The sequence below is a fragment of the Danio rerio genome, chromosome 5 (assembly GCF_049306965.1).
Source record: "Danio rerio strain Tuebingen ecotype United States chromosome 5, GRCz12tu, whole genome shotgun sequence".
Lineage (NCBI taxonomy): Eukaryota > Metazoa > Chordata > Actinopteri > Cypriniformes > Danionidae > Danio > Danio rerio.
This window is the reverse complement of record NC_133180.1, coordinates 10,980,001-10,995,495: the sequence shown is the minus strand read 5'-3', so window position 1 is coordinate 10,995,495 and position 15,495 is coordinate 10,980,001. Positions and strand designations below refer to the sequence as shown.

Below are 15,495 nucleotides of genomic sequence, written 5' to 3'. Positions count from 1 at the left end.
TCTGGTGTTAACACAGATTTAAAGTTCCCATATGAATTTTTTTTGTTTTGGTTAAGATTTTATTTTATTTATTTTTTTATATTTTTCATTTAAATATGTCTACATAACTTTGTTAGTTAGCTTGTTTATTTTTTGTTATTTTAGTATCTCAAAGATTCAATAATTTTAAAGACTCAATTAATAATTTATAATTATGGCACACTAAGCCTAAACACATACTTATGTCATTCATTCCTCTGGTTATAGCACTATTTTTGACAGGCTTCTGATGATTGATGTACACTCTGACATTAGCATGTTGATTTCATCATGTTTTATTGAAAGCACTGCAATCATTTATGGATGTAAAAATAATTATGTTTACATGCATTATTTTTATCAATATTATTGTTGTTGTTGTTGTTGTTGTTGTTGTTGTTGTTGTTGTTGTTGTTGTTGTTATTATTATTATTATTATTAGTAGTAGTAGTAGTAGTAGTAGTAGTAGTAGTAATAGTATTAGTATTTTTATTTTATAGAAAACACCACTAATAATAATTACAATAATAATAATAACTAATATTATTTTGGTTATTATTATTGAGATTAAATATGACCACGACTTTTTGTTGTGAGATTCACCTATTTGTTTCTCTCAAATCAATAAACACCTTCTATAAATATGGATTTGTCCTGTAATCAATTTATACTTGTTAATAAACACACAGGCTACATGAAGTAAGATACTTTCCTAAATGCTGAAAGTCACTGGACTGTTGTATATCTGCTACACAGGTGGAGGTCAAAGACACGCGTACAATAATAAGAAACATGAGTGAAAACTCATTAACGTGGACACTCTGCAAGCCAAACAATGCAACCATAATAGATTGTTTTGTCTCTGTTTCATTAACTCAGCCAAGCAAAAAAAAAAAAAAAAAAAGAGGTTACATGATACTTCTAAAGTGTATTAATTTTCCAGTTTTTAATCTACATGACACCTTCATAATTCAGCAGCTCGTCTACCTGGAAAGCGCAAAGACTTGTGAAAGTGTTTGAGAGAGTGGTTGAGAATTATTGATCATACGTGTCTATTAGAGCAGGATCACAATATTACACCATCTGATTGCCTCGTCCTTGAACATGGCTTGTCAATTTCTTGCTCAAAATAAATTTTAAATAATTACACTGTGTCCAACGCGACGCGACAAGATTCCAGCAACAAGTAATTTGGCTTTTTTCACCAAATACTAGACATTGTGGGGAGGTGGGGTGGAATATATGACACCTGGAGGATTTTGTATGGCCTCTCATGTGAAAAAAAAATCTGTAAAAAAAAAAAAATTCCCAAAAATACAAGCCAATATACAATCCCAACAAAACATAAGGGTCATAGTCGAATTAATACATACTGTATTAACATTATTAAAAGTGCATATGCTGAGTGACTGATGAGGCTTGCATCGAGTCACAACTCTGACTTTCTTTTTCAAACTGTCTGCTATAGTTATTTTATGTTCAAGATGGCAGAGGAAGCCGAGAGAGGACCGCGTCCGGACATGATGTTTTACTTTTGCTTTCAGTTTGACGGGAGTCTCCGTGAGGAGCTGCCGTCCATTTGTTTTGTTTTCTTATCAAAAATTATTTAAATCTTTGTCGGTTTTCTGCCTCCTTCCCAGCCAGGTGGCCGTGAACTTCATTACAGTGGTGCCAAAATCCGGGAGAAGGAGGGACACGTTGTCCAGTTATGGAAGGCCAAATGAGTCAAACTGCGCCTATTACCAAACGCATGTCATCCCCAAAACGCTGGTATTTTCGGCGTTTTAGACAAAAGGATGGCAAAAATCACGCGTTTTGCATTGCAAATGCCACAATTACTGCGTTTTGGTAATAGGCGCAGTCTGACCCATTTTGGCATATTATATCTTAAAACAAGACAGTATGTTTTGCTTGTCTAGAAAATTCATCTTGATTTAAGAGTTTTTAGATATTTAGACTAGAAACAAGACAGAAAATCTAAGTAAGAAAAGCATTTTTGCAGTGTGATCAGTTATTTGAAAATATATTACATAGATATTAGGGCTGCACGATACTGGAAAAATCTTACATTGCAACTTTTTTATTCTGCAATATACAGTTGAAGTCAGAATTTTTAGCCCCCTTTAGTTTTTTTTTTTTTCTCTTTTTTAAATATTTCCCAAATTCTGTTTAACAGAGCAAGGACATTTTCACAGTATGTCTGATAATGTTTTTTCTTCAGGGAAAAGTCTTATTTGTTTTATTTCGACTAGTATAAAAGTAGTTTTTAAACTTTTTAAACACCATTTTAAGGACAAACTTATTAGCCTCTTTAGGCAATTTTTTGTCGATAGTCTACAGAACAAACCATCATTATACAATAACTTGCGTAATTACTCTAACCTGCCTATTTAACCTAATTAACCTAGTTAAGCCTTTAAATGTCACTTTAAGCTGTATAGAAGTGTCTTGAAAAATATCTAGTCAAATATTATTTACTGTCATCATGCCAGAGATAAAATAAATCAGTTATTAGAAATGAGTTCTAATATCTAATATATAAAATTTCTCTCGGTTAAACAGAAAACAGGGAAAAAATAAACAGGGGGGCTAATAATGCAGGGGAATAATAATTCTGACTTCAACTGTATATTGTGATAGGAATATAATTTCACTAGATTTGTTAAATAACTATTTGGAAAGTATTTAGAATTTTAGACTGATTGGGATGATTCTGTAGAGGAGTGCATATGCATAAAATACAAGAAGCAATCTACACGCTTAGATAATTAAGGAAAAAGACACCAATTAAATAAACAGCTACAAAATGTGTTCAGGTTTATATAATAATCAAATGTAAAGTAGTACCTCATAGTCTTCATGTCATAAACAAATCAATAAAATGAATCGTTATTAAATAGTCAAAATTACAAAGGATACAATTTCTTATGCCTGGATGCTTTTAAAAACCTTCACACAGTCAAAGGCCTCATAAAACACAAGCCAAATGGTCAATTATAATCCTGACACAACATTGCATATACTCACGATGCGACTATTATTATTGAATGATCACATTGCGATATCAATGCTGAAACAATATATTCTGCAGCCCTAATAGATGTCAGAAAAGTACGTTATATTGTAATACTGTGCATTTACCTATATACTTGACCAGCCTGATCTCACGAGGAAGCTTAAGTATTTTACGTTTTGTCAGTTTAGTGGCTAATTCGTACTAATTCGTAGGAGTCGTATGAAAATGTACGATTTTAAAAAGGAGGTGTTGCACCCAAGCCCTAACCCCAACCGTCATTGAGTGATGTGCAAATCGTACTAAATTGTACAAATTAGATCGTACGAATGCATACGAATTAGCCATTAAATAAAAAAGTTACGAATTACCATGAGATAGCGTTGCTTGACAGCTTTAGAATCCATATTTTACAGTAAACAACACCTTCACTTTTTTCAGATTTTGATTTGGAAAGTAATCTAATTTGTTTAGCAGCTTTGGAACAATAATCATTGTAAAAAACGCTATACATATGACCTTGAACTGACTTGCAGAAATCTATTTTAGCCATCTTCAACATAAGGTGTTACTTGCCTTTTCTTGGCAATTAATTTTTTTTTCCAAGAAAAACAGATCAATTCTTCACAGCTGCTATTCACCTTTCACTTAATGAGCCTAGTGGGTTTTTAATTATGGAAAGCAAATCATTTCAAACAGGGATGCACTGATATGGAAATTCTGCATGATATTAATAACCAATAACAGTGTGTGTTTTTGTGAGCCTGATTACAAACAAAACAAAAACAGTGGACATCTGATTATGCATCTGAAACATTAAACACGGAAAACAAAGAAACTGCAAGGGAAGGTTTTCCTTTTCCCAAATCATGAACAGATTGCAATTCTGATCTCCGCTTTTCTCACAGGGAAAAACTGCCAAGCATTTTGTCTCCCCTCCAGCGTAAACTCTTTTAAAGTGTGTGACATGTAACATCCTGCAATACTGTGTGCAAATTGTAACAGAATCTTCATTTTAAAGTCACCATGAAAATTAACAGGTTCTATTTTTTTTATCTGTGTTTAAAATAAATGATCAGTGTGTGTCATCATTTTATTTGAATTAATGTGCCCTTTGTAATCTTCAGTAAAATAAAAAAAGCATCTATTCTTTGATTGTTTTTATTGGTGTGAGGACAGATCAACCAGTCAGTAACATGACATCCACAAATAGCATACTTTAACCATCCAATCAATTCCTCATAGACACAATTAAGTCCTGTCCAAAACTTAACACTATGGGCCACTTTATACATGGCTACTTCATGTATTTTTTTCCGATCAGACAGCTATCTGATTTCTGAAAACAGTTCCAATTACATTTGATCAAATTAATGTGTCTCCGATAAAACGAACATGATCCCACTCTTCAAATCCCTTGCTATATGCATGACATGTCATTCATTCATTTTCTTTTTGGGTTAGTCCCTTTATTAATCTGTAGTCACTATAGCGGAATGAACCGCCAACTTCCAGCTGCAACCCATCACTGGGAGACATTCATACACAATGTCACAGATTGTGACTATGAAATTTATGTAGACAAATTAGTAAGCATGCATAAACTCACACAAACAGTTTCCACTATACACACGCTGGCTGAAAAACATCAAATGTACTGTTTTGTGTGATTAAAATGCTCCATTTACTTCAGAAAAATCATTTTTGCTGTTTGTTTACTTTCCATTTCTTATGTAGTTTGATTTAGCTTAACATTTTTTATTTGATATAGCCAATATATATATTAAAGGCGGCCATTTTAAAGTTTCCATTTCCCCAATGATCAGGGTTCTACCATTTTTTTTAATGACATCATAGAGAATAAATCAAGGAAACTATCGCTTTTGATGGAACATATTTATCAGACACCTTTGTAGATATTTGTGAGATATTTATGTTGCATGTTACTACCATATTTGTGATCTCTTAAATTATTTTTGACTTGCTTTTTATTTTTTTATATTTTTTCATATGGTATGTTCTAAACAAATGGGTGGAGCCAAACTCTATAACATGACTCCTGCATGTCAGCCATTTTAGGTAAAGAAATAGTAGAGACAAAAAGAAATGTATATGGTAGGAACAGAAAGGAAGAAGTTAGTGGTGGGCAAAGCGAGGCTTCATGAAACACTAAAAACAGTCAAAGCAAATGTGTCGAAGCTTTGAAACGTGTTGAAACCCCACTCTACGGTGACACCTAGTGGTCATTTTTTATGAATTGCACTGAAACAGCTGCAGCAAAGAACAGTTGAGCAAATTGAGGTATTAAACCCCACTTTGTAAGATTGAACCATCAAGAAATATAGTGGTGCAGTTAAGGTTTCCAACTATCATCCACAGATAGTGGGTTTGAATCTAGGCTGATACAACTATTTTGAAATCCTTTAAAAGCGATTGGTAATGTTTTGTTCTTGTATTGTTTTGTTTCAACATTGGACTGACATCGGAATAAACACCTTGTGAATAAATATGTCTTGTTTTGGTCATAAGACAGGGTTGTTGCTAGATCAGGCACAGTTGTGGCCAGAGGTTAACAAGAATTATTTATATTATTCATTAAATTTCCCATTTATTGTATTTTATTAACGTCTACCCAAACCCTAAACCCAACCATCACAGTACTGTATAAATATATTAATAGTTGTTTTACAGTGTTACCAAAAATGATGCTAAATTAATAGCGTATCCTCAACTGTATCCTATTTAGACTACACCATAGAACGAAACATGATTAAAATACAGAAAATCATGATTTCTGACTATTTTTACAAGTCGGGATTCAAACCCAAAAGTCAGTTGAAGCACAGCATCAGCGTGCACAGGCACATTACACTAGGCCATATAAGACAAATAATTTACATGACTCTGGCAAATTTGCCAGGTCTCGAAACGCTTCTGAGCTTATCGATGCTTTGAATCGCTTTAGTCACGTGACGTGGGTGTTTCGGTTCATGCTTCGGTGCAGTGTTTCAAAACACTTGCGCTTCGGGATCTCGACACTGTGTCTCGACATTCCCTAGAAGAAGTTATATTAACTAGACCGAGGCTTGGACACACTGGATTAAATTCAACAATGTCAATACTGGGAGTTTAAATGATTTGTGTGAACATTGTGAAGTCAGATAAACCGTAGAAGATGTTATGATTGATTGCAGGAAATATATACAAGAGAGGGGGGAATTAATAGAATGTTTAAATAGTAGTGGACATAAAGATAGAAACTTAGAATATGTATCAGGGATTAATGTTAGTAGGGATAGTTTAGGGGGTATTATTAAAATAGATATTAATAGATATATAAAACAGGATTGAGTGAAAGAACATAATAAATGATTTAAATTAAAATGTATTAAAGCAGGGGTTCCCAAACTTTTCAGCACGCGACCCCTAAAATAACAATACCAGTGACTCGCGACCCCCAATATCCCTGAGGTAGTTATAAATACAGAAAACTTGCATGCAATGGCGCACACACACACACAAACCAATAGACCAAAGTCTATTCTTTGTTTAATTTTTTTTAATGTATTTCAGTGCTGTAAATGGGCCAGAAACTTTAACCTGGTGTAATAAAATCAATCTGCTGCATCTGACGCTATTGCTGTCTTTAATATAATGTATTTACCCCAGGGCTCGCAATCCAATAGAACAAGTAAATAAGCTACTATAGTAACTATAAACAGCTGGTTTTTTCTCTTCAGTTGGTTATTGATAAAATATGCTAATTCTTATGGTCTAATAATAATTAGATTTTTGGAAATCACCATGCGACCCCCCTTCATTGTCCCGCGACCCCTCAAGGGGTCCCGACCCCCACTTTGAGAACCACTGTATTAAAGGACCCAGAGGGACTTAAGTCTGGAAGCAGGAGGAGCTGAACACAAGGTGCCAGCTGACAGCTAAGTCCTGATGGAGAAATTTAGCTAGAAGAAGAAGAAGAAGAGCCATTTTAGGAATTTTTTTAAACTTGTGTGGATAGTTTTTTTGTGTTTGGGCTTAACTGTTGGCATAGGCAGCATTGATTCTGTAAACTTGTATATAATTTTGTAAAAATAAAAACAGCGACCTTCTTGCTGTGAGGCGACTGTGCTGCTCACTGCGCCACGATGGTAATGATTCAGGAGGGTTAAACATTCTGACTTCAACTGCATCTCAGTTGAATATACTGGAGACAAACACAGGAGCGAACCCTTCTGCTTGGGTCTCATGAAGGCCACACGGGATAAACCAGAGCTGTAAGTGGCCAAAGGCATCATGTGTTTCTCTGTGAGCTCCATCTGCTGCTTTAAATACTGGTTTTTGCTAAGCATTCAAGGACCTACCGCCTACTCAGGGACGTGCTCTTTTCTCTTCAACTCTGTCTTTCTCTGCTAATTTCACAAGTGGAGGGAGGTTTTCATGTCATTGTTGCATTTGGCTGCTTGTTGTGGTCCTGAAGGGATGAACAATACTAATACTGTATGTGCCATAAAAAAGCAATGCACAAATACACTGAATGAGATAAATAAACTAAAAAGGTCTGCATGGGTTAAAAAGTCAAGATTTTGGTGCCCTGGTTTTATAGTAAGCAAGAAAAGCGGTGTTTATTTGAGCATAATAGTAGATACTTTACTAGTTTTTGATGATATTTTAAATGGTTTTATATATATAGTTAATTTATTTATTATTGGTTTGCTTATTTTACATTTTATTCTTAGAATTTTTTTTAATTATATCCATATAACTTTCATTTATTCATTCATTTATTCATTTTTTCTCAGCTTTGTCTTTATTTCGGAGGTGACAGCGGAATGAACTGCCAACTATTCCAGCATATGTTTTACACAGCGGATTTCACCGATTTCTACAGTTCGAACCGCTGTGGTTACAACCCATTCTTACAACATTGTGAACTTAGTCCCTAAACATTGTGAAATGCAAATCACACACACGCTGTAAAAAATGCAGGGTTTCACACAATTCATTTATGTTATCCCAACATGTCGATTAAGTTAACTTAAAGGGTCACGAAACACCAAAACACATTTTTTGAGCTGTTGACATTCGCATATGTGTCCCACACTGCTAAAAACACTATTAGGACACCTATATTTCACTAAAAAGTGTAAATTGGTTGTTTTTGCGTTATTTCAAGCAAATTCGTACTTCCTGTTTGAAGCTGTGTCACGGCCATGAGATCTTAGCGTGTATTTCAGCGTGCAGACTGGACGTCTGTACCAGAGTGGGCCTTATTACGTCTCAGAGTGTGATGCATTAATGCATGAGTAAGGCTTGGTTCAAACCAATCAGCGCGCTCTATTGTGCAACTTCATTAATATTCATTACTGTTACGGTGTTTAGAGACCCCACGTAATGACAGAGACACCACGTTGTATTGGTAATACAAGCGTGAAGTGTTGCTTTTATAGTTTGCTGCAGTGAAGTTTTGTTTTCATTTTCTCTCTGTGAGAGCGTAGCTGGAGTCACGTGTGGATTAACAGTGTATGCGACGCTCGACAACAATAACTTACATGTCTAAGGAGGAACATTGTTTACCTGAGAGCTGTTCTCATCTGAAAAATGCTGTGATCCGGATTCGCTTGTAGTCTCCTCTTAATAAAGACGCGGCTCTAGTTGCTGTGGATTGTCCTGCCTCTACAGATTTGGTAAGTGAGCAACCAGTGCTCTTTGTTTATTCAGTTTGTTCGTATCGAAATGTAAACATGTTAGCACTACAACCAAACTTTAACCTCTTGTAGGATTTTCACCGCATTTTGTGACCGGAATAACACACGCGGCTTTCTGACACTACATGCTGTGTGCATCTAAGTTTCCGGGAAATGCGGAGGGTTTTTTCTCTCATTCGCCGTGCGGTATCAAACATTGCATGAAAAATACACGCTAAAAGCAGTTCCTCGAATCAAATATCTCGTTTGTCGCGAGCGACATGACTGAATTCCCTGAATGAAAGAGCCAAACTGCAGTTAAAGTCCACCATTTAATAATTTGGCAAATAATTTAAATACAGATGTCCATGTAAACACAGTCACATTCTCCCCTGTGTGTGTGTTTTGACTCTGAAACTCAGCGTGCCCAAATAGACACTCCCACACCATCCCACTTTAGTTCCTCCGACACTCCCCCCTAAACAGAGCTGGACACGCCCACTTTTCTGACTTTTTGCAAAGCAGAGGTGTGAAAACACCCTGCTGAAACGAGGGGGTTTCAAGGCCCTTTAACTCTTTTAACAAATTTATGTAGATTGAACAAGAAAAAATTAAGTTATCTCAATAAAATCTCAAGAATTGTGTTTCTTCAGCTTATTTTAAATAAGTAGTTTGAACAAGCAAAAAAAAAAATAAATAAATTATATATATATATAATTTATTTTTTTGCTTGTATATATATATATATATATATATATATATATATATATATATATATATATGCGTGGTCTCACATTGACAGTTTTAGCAGAAACAGGAGATTTTGAACTGTTGCTCATTTTCAGTGCAGTCAGAATAAATGCAGATTAAAGTTTTCATATTTCCTTCGAAAAGAACACAAAAGTGTTCCATTTAGTGTGTGCAATATACCAAATCCATATCTGACAACTTTGTGTGACAAACAGACCCACACTTAAGTTGTTCTGCATTAAAAATCGCAAGCAAATGTCAGCATTTCTCCTTTAGCATTGCACAGAAGAAGAAAAAAGTGTTGGGGTTTGAGAATGACACGAGGGTGAAGACATGATGACAGGATGCTCAATTTTGACTGAACCATTACTTTAAGTACAGAGTTATGAATGTCTGGCTCAATATCAGTATTTAGCTATATGCCTCGGGCTTGCCGCCGTTTCAGATTGACTCAAATGCCTCTTTGCTGCTTGAATAAACTTCATGTGCAACAGCCTGAGAAGAATAGCAAAACACTTTCCCAGATAAGGAGGTCAATAACTCATGAAGAACATCTAATGTCACTGACATCGGAAAATTGATCTTTTTCAGTATACATTTCTGGAATGCCTTAAAGGAGCACTCCACTTTAAATAACGGCTCATTTTAGAAGTGATCAACAGTTACAAACCTGGGTTTAACATTTCTGAATCCATTCAGCTAATCTTTGGGTCTGGCAGAAACACTTTTAGCTTAGCTTAGCATAAATAATCAAATCGGATTAGACCATTAGCATCTCAGTAAAAAAAATAATAAAAAATTTACTTAAAGCTCAACTCTTCTGTATTTACATTGTGTACTAAGAGCGACAGATAATGAAAACTCAAAGGGATGATACTTATCATCTAACAACTATAACAGTGTCCGTTAATTAGCGATATTACAGTTTTTCTCAAATGCTAAAACACAAAAGCCAATCCTCTAAACCAAATGACCAGTTGTCTAAACACATTTACCAAATCTAGCCATCATTTTCCAATATTATAAACACATTTCACATGAAGACACAATTCACAAAACACAATCCTCTGTTCTCATAAATCTAAACACATTTTTTTTCTTGCTAAAACATAAGGTGCAAAAGACCTCTGCTCATATTCTCAAATGAAAGCTGAAGTGATGCAAAATGCTTGCCACAGTCAGCAATATTAGAACACAATGAACATACCTGGCATCATTCATTACACACAACATCTCAAAATTGAAGACACTTGTTGCTAATGCTGTGACCACATGTATAAAAGCAAGGTGAGAGTGCACAGTCAGGGGAAGAGGAATTCGAGTGAGAAGAGGGAGAAGAGCTGGCCATGGAAGAAAAGGAGGAGGCCAACGAGTAGGAGGAGTTAAAATTAGAGGAGGAAGAGGAGCAGGCCAACAAGGAAGACGGGGAGCCCAACAAAGGAGAGAAGGTCCAGGAGGGAGAGCAAGACAACCTTGCACCGTTATTACGGATGAGATGAAAGCAACAGTCATTGACAATGTCATTTTCCATGGCATGACAGTGGCTGAAGCAGGACTAAGAGTCCATCCAAACCTGAGTAGGTTCACCGAGCATGTTCACAGTAGTGTACATGCAGTAATTTCTATAGATGTATACTCTTCATATGCAACTTACAAATCTAAATGCTTAATCCTCTGCAGAGATCAAAAACAATCCGTTACTGTAAAGTTTCTAAAAATATAAATTTGCATTTATTATATTTATATTTATTATATTTAACCTTCTCACAAATTGAGCATTGTGTTTTCAATTGTTTTGCTGTAGTGTGTAATGATCTGTATAGTGTTTATGTAGCTTTAGAAAAGGATGTTGTGTTTAGACATTGGGGAACATGGAGAAAACGTTTGTGAAATGTGTTTTAGCTTTTGAGAAAAACTGTAACGTTTGTACCCATTTTTTTTCCTCAAATGATTTTTAAACATTATATTAAATTATATGAGGCAAAATAAAGTTCCAAAACTGTAGAAAGACAAATCTAAATTCAACAAAAAGTGTTTCAAGAGCAATTAATCTGTCAGTGCTCTTGGATAAGGGTTATTCAAAGATAAAGAACAAAGTCAAGGCATTTGAAAATTAAGTGAAAATTTTTTTATTTTTGAGTGCCTTCAATCCTATCTCACGACAAATCATAACTTTTTAATTCAATGGCTAATTCAATTATTAGTAAGATTTGCTTATCCTCCAATGAGGGTTGAAGTGGATTTATATTCTTTAAAGTGTGGAGTGAATCTATATATTCAAATTGTATGTGTATAATCTGCTTGTAGACTTGCATACCATTAGAAGAATTACCATATCACAAGAACTGGATAAGTTATATAGTTACCAGGTTTGGGTCAGGGGTTAACCTAGGTTGAAATTGAGGTTAGGGGTTAACCTAGGTGGAATTTGTGTGACATATCAAAGGGAAAAATATTTGCAAAAGAAGGATATAAGCAGGCCAGAACATCAGTGAGACAGAATTTTTCAGACAGAGATGCTACTGGGGGTCTCCTGAAAGTTCTCCTTTGTTGTCGACAATGAAGTATATTCTTCTGATATTCATAACCTCCAGACTGAGTTTGATTGAGTAAGAGAAAAACCAAGAAACCACTACAGGGTTTGGTTTAGGGGTGTGGTTTGGCGCCACGCCTCTTTAAAAAAAAAAGGGACAAAATGTAAAAGTTACATTTCCTCATGATGTCAGGCTGGTGCCTTATACTTAAGATTTTGTTGTTTAACTGTAGAAATATATTTCCGGTGGTCCATATTGTTGTGATTGGGATTGATACAAACAACTGAAGGTAAGATCCAAATGCAGGTTTATTCGAAGGTCAGGCAAGCAATGGTCAAAACAGGTATGAACAGGCATATGCGGACAAATCCAGAGTCGAAGTCGGAAAACAGGCAAAAGGTCGAAAGGCAGGCGGCTACACAGGATAATTAGAATACAAAGCTAGGTACAGACACGGAGAAACAAGACAGGGAGAAACGCGTAGAAATGTCACCAAACAGTAGACAAGACTCGGCCAAGTGAATGAGTGTGTGTGCTGCTTAAATACTGTGTGAAATATCAGTCTGTGACAAGTTTCAGCTGGTTATGTAATCAGGAAGATGAATGACCAGGCGTGCGGGATTGGAAGAAGTGCATGTATGAAAATGTAGTCCTGGGGAATGCGGAAGTGAAGTTCATGATGATAGAGGAAACCAGCGATCTCCAGAGAATGATCGCTGGTATCGTAACACATATATCTCCACACACAAAATGTAAACTGTCTATTACATCACTTATTAATAAAATAATTATTACGCTTTTTTGTTTTTAAAATGTTTAGTAAGATATCTAACTAAACTGAAACCTAATTCATACATTTAAAACTCTAAATGAGTGATGCATTTGAAGCCTGAGTTTGAATAATTTATTGTTTTTCTGTTTGACTTTCTTTTATTTTGCTTGACAGCCTGTGTCGCGCTGTGATGACTTAGCAGTCCTCGAATGTGTCCTTTGGAAAACACAGCATCTGAAATGGGACCCTGCTTACAGAAGAGTAAATGAGACAATTATCTTTACTATTTTTCTTGGATTTTTCTTTTTGTGAGATGCTAATGGTCTAATCCTATTCAATGATTTATGTAACATAGGCTCATTCTAAAAAAGTATCCCTATATACATTCCTGGAAATTGCTAATTATTTAGCCAGAAGTACATTTCGGCTGCATTTCATCTTTAAAACAAACAATAGGGGGTGATATGAAACCCAACTTCTACCTTACTAATCATTAATAGACATCTATTTTTTTAGTTTATTAGGTTAGTAGTGTTTGTTAATGTTTTTTTTTTAAACCCTAAAATGTGACCTTAACTAAAGTGTAACCAATTTTCTCAAAAAAAAGAAAAGTGGAGAGTTCCTTTAGCTCACTCTCCAGGTGATGTCAGGCATGCTATAATGCAGAAAGAGTCTGTGTTGTCACAGGTTTAGCTAAAATAAAAGCTTTCACACAACATTTGCGACCCCGCAGGAGAAACGAGCGCTGTGGGATTTACTCATGTTAATGAACGCTCTCAGCCTGACGTGTGACGGATTATTCGGAGAGGATGTGACTCACGCTCGCCGGCTCTCCATCCTGACAGCCATTTCCAAGCACTCAGCCTGGGTTTTCGACAGAAACTGATGCAGTTGTCTGAATTCTACCTGACAGTATGTAAATTTCAGCAAACAAAGGTGCTGATGGGTGATGCTGTTTTCTCTCACACGAATAAAGAAAGTGTATATTATTGAATTGTTTCATTTGCTCTTTCTTGTGGAATGTTTAGTTGCAACAGAGTCTCCTGCACTGATCCTTTCAACTCTTTGTTCATCTTTACTGAAATAGGTAAATAAAATATAAATAAATAAAATAAAATAAATAAAAGATCTGCCCTTTTGACTCCTGAAAGCTGCATAAAACCATCCAATACCAATTTTTTCTTATCAAAGGTCTTGCATGCAGTAAAGAAGAGTTATATACCAAATTATGATCATTTTCTACATAAAATAAAATTATACTTTTAAAGCATATAACAGACCTCTAGTTTCTTCACAACTGTTCAGAGATTTTGTTGTGATAAAAAAAGCAATTTTTTTAATTTGCTTAAAATTTTGCGAAAAAAACAACAAATTACATATAAACAAACAAATTATATATAAATACAGAAAATTGTGTGTGTGTGTGTGTGTGTGTGTGTGTGTGTGTGTGTGTGTGTGTGTGTGTGTACATGTTTTTGTGATATGTTAGGATACAAATCTGTATAATGACATGGGTATGACACAGGTATTACAAAAAGGAGGTGAAATATGAGGACATTGGTGATGTCTTCATTTCTCAAAAAGCTTCCCACAGGATGAGTTTAATCAGAGAGTAAAGCTGCGCACAGTCACCTGGGGTGAGGTGAGGTGAGGTGAGGTGAGGGCAATACAATATACGTTTGGACAGTATAAAATGAAGGGAAACCTATGTAAAGTACCCACTTTTCACAAAAACAAACGTGTGTGTGTATGTATATATACATATGCACTCAAAAAAATGAATTGGTCCAAAGAATGTACCTATGTTTAAATTAAACAATTCGCTTATGTTTGTGTATTAAAAATAAAAGTGTTGTGCTGGAAAAAATTAGAAAAAGTAAGTTTTCACATTTAAACAGCTCGCTTAATTAACATGAATGAAAGGGAGTTGTGTTGCTTCTGTAGTACTGCATTTTGGTCAATAGGTGGAGTAATATCTGCACATGCGCAGTTTCAAAACAACACAGGAAGTAAGAAGATTCAAACCACAACGATCACTCTCAGCTCGGCGCCATATTATGGGAATCAAAAGATGAAGATTACAGTACAAATTGAGAACGTGCACAAAGCTTTCCCCAATGTGGACACACAGGTGAGTTTTTTTTTTACTTTTTATGTATTTATACTGAGGCTGTGACAACATTTGAATCATAAATGTACTCTCTTGTAATACTATGTTGTGTTTGTGTATAGTATTGCTATAAAATTGCCATGTTGTGTCTTTTCCACATTATAGACAGATAAATGTATAGATTGTTTTGCATTCCTGTGAAATTTTATACTTGGTATATATTAACTCCCCCAAAATAAAGTTGCAAACGTTGGTAGTAAGGAATAGTCATGTTAGAATAGTCTAAGCTTTTCACTCATCATAGCACACGTGCTGCTGATAATGTGACAATAAAAGTGATTTGATTTTTTATTTGATTTGATGGTCTTTATTTTAAATGAGTGTCAAGCAGTTTGTCGAGTTTGAATGCTAGTTTTGATAACTTACATAATATAAATTAAAATGTGGTGTTAGCACAGTGTTATTTATTATTTAATTGTATTCAAGCCTGTTAACTTAAAAAAAAACAGCAAAAATGCATTTGTGACACTTAAAAAGGATGACATCTAGCATGATGACATATTTAATGTAAGCTTATTTGTTTCGTCATCTAACACGTTTTAATTTGCTATTTA

At 35.0% G+C, this 15,495-nt stretch overlaps 2 long non-coding RNA genes across 3 annotated transcripts in view; one reads left to right on the top strand and one right to left on the bottom strand.

The window, feature by feature from the left end:
• Positions 1 to 15,495, bottom strand: part of LOC141385756 (uncharacterized) — a 227,233-nt gene that overhangs the window by 85,728 nt on the left and 126,010 nt on the right. The gene's annotated exons all lie outside the window — the stretch shown is intronic.
• LOC141385849 (uncharacterized) overlaps positions 14,774 to 15,495 on the top strand; it is a 1,937-nt gene continuing 1,215 nt past the window's right edge. The window contains exon 1 of the long non-coding RNA XR_012406953.1: positions 14,774 to 14,902. This is a non-coding gene — a long non-coding RNA (uncharacterized lncRNA). The remainder of the gene's footprint in view (positions 14,903 to 15,495) is intronic.